General features: G+C 41.1%; 1 protein-coding gene across 1 annotated transcript in view; it reads right to left on the bottom strand.

Annotated features, from left to right (window-relative positions):
* Nucleotides 1-3,956: 3,956 nt before the first annotated feature.
* Nucleotides 3,957-7,389, bottom strand: part of LOC104532442 (myosin light chain 1, cardiac muscle) — a 13,553-nt gene continuing 10,120 nt past the window's right edge. Inside the window, exon 6 of the mRNA XM_010177657.2 lies at nucleotides 3,957-4,042. The gene's annotated coding sequence lies outside the window, so the exon portion shown is untranslated. The remainder of the gene's footprint in view (nucleotides 4,043-7,389) is intronic.

Below are 7,389 nucleotides of genomic sequence, written 5' to 3'. Positions count from 1 at the left end.
GTATTTTTAATTGACTTCCAGATTAAACTATTGATGTGTTTACTTGTTTATTTGCTTGTGGACATCACTGAAAAAATATTACAGTATTCACTTTCCTATTGGCTTCTGAATCAAAAAAGAAATCCATGTTTCACCTCCTGCTCCAATCCAGGCTTGGGTGGGTTTAAGGAGAGGGTAATGAAATGCCAGCCAATATCCTTGCTCCATCTGAAACCCCTTCTGCACGACTGGGTGTCGCAATTCAAGTTACTACTGGAATGTACTATGTAATTCTGGCAAGAAGTCAATAGGCTCAAACTCCTCAAATAACCAAAGCATGGTACTAAGAAATCAGTGGAGCAGGCAGCAGCCCAGACAGCCAGTCCATTAGCAGCTTAACCACAGCAGATGTAAAGTCACCAACAAAACTCCCTACGGAGTCTCCCAAAGAGCCAGATGCTACTGCTATAAAAAGATCTTCTAGAAACTTGGCATGTCTCCTGCCCATAATTTTTTTTAAAAAAGAAACATTCTCTAGATAGGAAGTTATTTTGTTGTTTTGGGTTTGTTTTTTGTTTTTGTTTTTGTTTTTTTTAATTTGGGGTTAGGGGTGAGGGAGAGGAGGAGGCAAAGGGAAGTGGGAGATATTGCTTATTTATTCCAGTTTGCTTATGAGTGAATCTTGTCCTTATGAAAACAAAATCCAGTGATAGCATGACCTGAGACACCGAAGGCAATAGGCACAATTCCAACCTTATCCCACACACAGCTTTGCTTATGCATCTTGGGCTGACCTTCAGATCCCTCTTCCAAGAGCCCTGCCAATGCACTTGGTGTGAAACACCAGCTGTTATTTTATGGTGTTCTGCTTTCACTGGGACACTGGTGAGCCCAGCTTGCCCACTATGCCACACTGGCTGGTGCACATCAGCTCAAGTGGTTGTGTTTGACCTGTTGGTCTTTGCCTCTCATGCTGCTCCAGCAAAGGACTTGCTCACTCCCTTGCAGCACTACCAGCCCTTCAAGTTTTCCTGAAATAGCTGTAAGCCTTGTGTGTCCCATTGCTCTATTAATGTGATGAGTGTGTTTCAACTGTGATTTTAGTAACAGCAACAACAAAGAATCATAAAATCATAGTGGTTGGAAAAGACCTTTAAGATCACCGAGTCCAACCATAAACCCAAGATTACCAATTCCCCTTATAAAACATGTCCCTCAGCACCTCGTCTACCCATCTTTTAAATATCAACAGGGAAGGTGACTCTACCATCTCCCTGGGAAGCCTGTTCCAATGCTTGGCTACCCTTTCAGAGAAGAAGTTTTTCCTCAGATCCAATCTAAACCTCCCCTAATTCAACTTGAGGCCGTTTCCTCTCATTCTATTGCTTGTTACCTCCTTTCAGGTAGTTGGAGAGAGCGAGAAGATCTCCCCTCAGCCTCCTTTCTCCAGGAAACTAAACTAAACTAAAAGTAACAAAATCAATATTAATGTTCAATCCTCATGGTACAGAAACCATCTGTGTTAATAAGATAACCTTTGAAGCCTAGGAGAGATAGACACCCCAACTCTACAGATAGCTGCACTTAGATGGGTGAATGCCACCCATATGCCCAGATGAAAGGCTCACTTGCATCTGTGGATGAGGACAGATGTTGTTTGGGGAATATGTGGTGAAATGTTCAGCAAGATTTAGATATAATACCTCAAGGTGAACACTTACTGGGGATCTGAAGAGTGGCAGGGTAGTGGCTTTGCATTTAGCAGTTAAGGAAAAAAGCGGGTGATGGCCTACTGGAGAGATTAGGCTTTTTCCTCCACTCAGGGTGCACCTGATGTGGTAACTAAATGTCTCTGAAAATAAGTCAGAGCAAACAAACATGCTTTGATTTTGAGGGAAATTTTGACAGGTCTGGCCCTAGACTGGGCCATGTAGGACTCATTTCATCATGCCCATAACCCAATTTAGAGATGCATTTTGGTGACAGAACAACAGAAGATGGAGAACAAAGAGGAGGTAGTCAGTACCTTCTAGCAAAGCGTTTCTGTACTGAGCCATCACACTGATCCTCAGTTGTATGAGTCCTAGAGCTCAAGGGGTCTTTAATCTAGTGATACCCTTGTAAGAGCAGAAGACAGGAGACATTCCCAAGTGATCCATTGCACCAGCAGGAAAGGGAGGAAGAACTATATTGTCCAACTACTGTACGTTTTTGATCCAAAACAATATTAGGCTACTGTTAGGGTCTAAACATATATTTACAAGATGGTGAAGATAAGATGCCTATTAAATGGTGTTTGCTCCAAGATAAACTATGCTCTAGGAAATCACAGGAGCCAGCGCTGAGAATGGAGGTGGACACCCACAAAAGGAGCCCTGAGGAGGAGATAGACCACTGGTGGTGCCTATCTTTGGTGTCTATCTCTGACACACTAAACTAGACCTAGTTGCTAATCTCATAGCCTTAGCAATAGCCTGTTCAACTCATGGCTCTATTCAGGACTGATGCTTCAGAAGTAGTTTCTTCAAAACAAGTGATTCATGGTGACAATTTTTTGTTGCCACTTACTTGTACCTTTGTGTACAGTCAACCCAAGCTGGATATAAGACATTCCTATCATTATTAGCCTCTTTCTATTCCTCCCTCTGCACTAGCTTTTTGAATTTCCTTTAGCACTTTATTGTTATTGCCATCAGCTTAATACTGCATTTAGCTCTCTAAGTGCTGGTTTTCTGTGATGGCTATTCAGTGGTACATTTTGTTACAGCTCATATATTGATGTAATTTAATAGTTTGTGTTCTCTCCCTCATAGCAATTCTTCTCTGTGGGGATGACGTATTCAGCCATCGCTATGCAGTTTGTATCCTGGTATTCCAATGTTCCACTGATTATCTTTCCTGCAGTAAGTTTCCAAGTTGTCTGTTTTAATAATACCTCTTGCTTCAATGGAGTGTTGCATATTCAGATTTTTTTGTTATTTCCTAACAAACTGTACCAACCTCTAGCTTCTCCTTTTTCCATTTCCAAAGGCTATATCATTGTTGTTTGGGTTTGGTTTTTTTTACTTTTAAAATTGTTGTTTCCCAGAAAATAAACCAACTTAATCCGTGTGCTTTTTCATGCTTCTCAACTTTCCTTTGCCTCTACTGAGGTTTTTCCCAACAGCATTTATTTCCCTTTTCCCATTCCTTCACACAGACACAGAAACAATAATGAAACCAAGGCACAAAGAATCCCATGTTTTACTGCGAAAAGCTACAGGACCAAGATATGTATATTAGAACAATTTCCAGTTTGCATTGGGAAAGACTTTTGACTTCTTTCATAGGTCAGACTGTTGGAATGGGAAACAGTCCTTGTGGAGAGGAGATGTATTTTAGCAAACATTGCGTATACTTCTGTTTTGTATTGGATTTATTTTTTTTGTTACATATTATATATTACCAGTGGTATCTTCCGAGGCTGAGAAACATGTGAACAACATTGTGTTTGTTTCTGGTTGCTGGGCATTCTACTTTTACTGTTTTTCTCTAAAGACTAGAAGTATTCTTTGCACACATGAGGTTTATACAACTGGTTCAGTTAATTTTCTCCCTTACTCTCTTACAGCTATGTTTTTTACAAATGCAATAAACACAAAGAGAAAGGTCCAGTCATTTTGGAAGGAAGAGGGGAGGGGAGGGAAGGATACAGCTAAATGATGAATACATTTTCTCATTTATTTAGTCATGACAAAAAATTACTTCTTTTTTTCTCTCCTCTCGCTTAACAATTTTGTATCGCTGTTAATATTTTGTATCAGAAAAAAATAACAATGCCCAGGTATTCATAGTTCAGATTCCAGTTTCTTCAGTTTCCTGAGTGTATTGAATCTCCACAGAGACCACCCTCTTCCCATGAAGAAACAAGACAAAACAAACAAAAAAACCCATTAATCCAAATAACTTTAGGGACAACACATTTTGTAGCTCTGTAATGGGAATCTGGGCTGAAAAATGAGAAGACATTCCATTATATCGAAATCCAAGGCCAGCATCTGGGGTTCTCAACATTTATCTTGTCCTAAAAATAAAGTTATTTTTAAGCATTAGAGGAAGAAACAAACAAGGCCACTAGGAATCAGCCTCAGTCATCCTCATGCATCTGTACTCAGCTTATTGGCAGCAAGGCCTGCAGCTGAGTGTCTCTGCACTATGAAGATGCCAACTGACATCAGAGAGCAATCACACAACATGACAAAATAACCTTAGTCAGTCCCAGCCCCGCAATCTTAGACTCAGCATGTAAATGATGGACAAAATACGGGAAACAGGCACAGGAGGCAATATAGTCATGTCAGACATGAAGCTAGGGTAAAGGCTCAGCTTTACAGAAAAAAAATCCAGCTCCTGAACTGCTAGACAGTTTCTCCTACTTCTGTTATCCCTCTATTATCTTTAGTCAGTCTCTCATCAGCAACATTTGAGCACAGGGATTTCTCTTAGTTAATATCTAGATTTCAAGCAGGATTCAGTTCCCGACCCATAAATATCTGATGCAATTTGAGAGCCCCAGGGCATTCTAAATATTCCCATACAGATGGCAAATATAACATAGGGTTCAAGGGAGATTTGACTTTCTCAGCTTTGGCAGCTGGATTCACTGCATTTATGTCCCTTCTTTGGATGAAGTGAATCACTCTGAATAAGGGGGCCTACAAGAAAGCTGGGGAAGGACTTTTCATAAGTTACTAACAAAACAAGGGGAAATGGGTTTAAGCTGAAAGAGGGAAGGTTTAGATCAGATATTAGGAAGAAGTTCTTCACTCTGAGGGTGGTGAGACACTGGAACAGGTTGCCCAAGGAAGTTGTGGATGCGCCCCCCCCGGAAGTGTTGAAGGCCAGGCTGGATGAGGCTTTGAGCAACCTGGTCTAGTGCAAGGTGTCCCTGCTGCTGGCAGGGGGGTTGGGGCTAGATGAGATTTAAGGTCCCTTTTAACCCAAACCATTTTATGATTCTATGATTTTATGATTCTATGAATGCTCAATCTAACTGGACCTCCTGTAGGCTGGGAAACAAAGATAATTCACTTTCATGCAAACATTTACCTGTAGGCATCTTAATCTGATGGAAACCTAGAAAGACTATGTCATCCAGTTAAATACTGATGGCATATTCTAGGATTTCACCTATAGTCAAGTGAGTTCAAGCCAGAGGGCTCAATTCACTTCCCCACACCTCAGCACTTAGAACTACTTGAGATGTCCTAGAGTACCTTGTTTGGCTGACAGCTGCCAGAAGGCACAAGGCTGTCATGGCCTCTGCATCCCACTTGTGAGGCAATGATTATATGACACACTTGGAACATCTCAAATAACACCAAGAACCTTCATGTGGGACATTGAATTGAGTCTCTGTGTACACACTATGGACTGTCCCTCCAGCTGGACTGCTCTACTTCTTGAGCTTATATGTTTGAAGTTAAATAGGGTGGTTTTGTAACACAAGATCTATGTTAGAGAAGTAGATATCTGAAGAACTCAGAAAACATCTCAAAGATGTTCTTTCCCAACATTTTGGGCTGTTTGATCAACTCCTATGAATGGATTTGCACCCAAGAGATAGGCCATGAGATAAGATTGACTCTACTTATCACACATTCAGCAGCATGGTAGAGGGAAAGTTGTGTGTATTGCCCACACAGGGGGTCCAAGTAATCCACTGCAGGTATCCCACAGCCCTGCTCCATACTACAGTGGTCATTGGACCACAAGTAGGATATAGTGCTTTCTACCTATTTGAAAAAGCTTAACGTCGCCTGCTGCCCATGTCTTTCCTGCTGAATAATGTAAGAAGTGAATGTGTAGCCAATCTGGGAGTGTTTTCTACAGCAATTTCTACTGTCAAGGAAAAATAGTTGGTTACAATACTGAAGAGCACTTGACCTGAGGGGGCTGAAAAATAGTAGGAAGAGTCAGTAATTGAAGATGTAATTGATTAGTCTGTGTTATAAATAATACATAGCACCTGAGGACAAGTCAGTGGAGAGGCTGTATATAAGAAAAGTCAATACAGAGTAGTCTCAACAACTATGTTCAGAAAATAAAAGGGAAAGGGAAAGGGAAAGGGAAAGGGAAAGGGAAAGGGAAAGGGAAAGACACAGTTCATTTCTTCTGTTGGGATACAACTCTAGCTTTCCTCCAGCATATGGGAATGGCCAAGAAACACGAGCCACTACTTTATTTTTGGAGTCAGATCCAGATTCCCACTGAGTTCAAATCCAGTGTTTTGGGAGTTGTTTGTTATGTGCTCTATGGCAAAGGGCCATCACCCTTTCCAGGATGAAGGCTGCATTTGTCTTTCCTTAAACGTACCAACAGTAACACAGCAGGGAGTGGAAGATGCCACCCCTGAATGACGCCCATTGTGGCTCACTGGCAGATCCTTTCCAAACATTTCCAAACCCATCATGAGCAAAGACACTTTTGCAGGTCCCTATGCTGCAGATCCCAGCCCTGTGCTAGCTTTACAGTTTACCACTGCCCACTTGTCTTTGGTGGGTGACATTGCTTTAGCTGACTAGAAAGACTTTTGGCATCAGAATGGGAATTTCCCATGGCAGTGGGTTTAGGATGGGATTAAGGATTAATGTTAATCCTAACAAGTAAGGATCACTATGGTAGTGGGCCAGTCCAGATCTTTGAAATCAAAGACTGGGAGCCAGTGTTAAAAAATTTAGTGTACATTCAGAGAAGATAAATGCCTTTAAGAAAGAAAACTGGACCATAATAAGAAAAAAAACAGTCAACTTTTTTAGACAGTTTACATTTTGTTCAATTATGTCTTGGAACAAAAGTCTCAAAGACCTGGATATGACTCCTACTTAATTCTATCCCTGGGGTGCCAGTGAACATAATGAAAGTCACCACACAGCAGACAAGTCTCAGTGGGTTGAGATAATGTCAGCTTCAAAAGCAAAACAAAGCCAGGCCTGGTTAGAATAGAGTAGAAAAATAAACCAAAACAGAAGGGAAAAAAACCCCAAACTAATCAAACAAAACCCAAAACAACCAGAACAAATCTGAAGGAAGCCACTGCTTTTCCCAGTTTATCAGATACTTTGCAGAATAAATTGAGTTGGTTAACTCTCAGGTCAGACCTTCCCCAGAAGCTGAACAGAGATAAATAATGGTGAATGCCAGTTGAAGATGGTGGGCATCTTTTCCAGGAATACAAAAATAAATGATGACCAGGAAATACTGGAAATGAAGTTCAGCTCATTTGCAATGGCAAGACAGAGATACCCTTAATGGTACTGTGGTTTGGAGAACACTACTGAATAAAGCCATACGATGTGCTGGACAAAGCTCATGCCTTTTCCCTGAAAACCAATCCATTTGCCAGGAGATGTTGGGAGCCAGATTTATGTA

This window comes from Antrostomus carolinensis, unplaced genomic scaffold (genome assembly GCF_000700745.2).
Source record: "Antrostomus carolinensis isolate BGI_N321 unplaced genomic scaffold, ASM70074v2 scaffold2311, whole genome shotgun sequence".
Classification (NCBI taxonomy): domain Eukaryota; kingdom Metazoa; phylum Chordata; class Aves; order Caprimulgiformes; family Caprimulgidae; genus Antrostomus; species Antrostomus carolinensis.
This window is presented reverse-complemented; position numbering and strand designations above follow the sequence as displayed.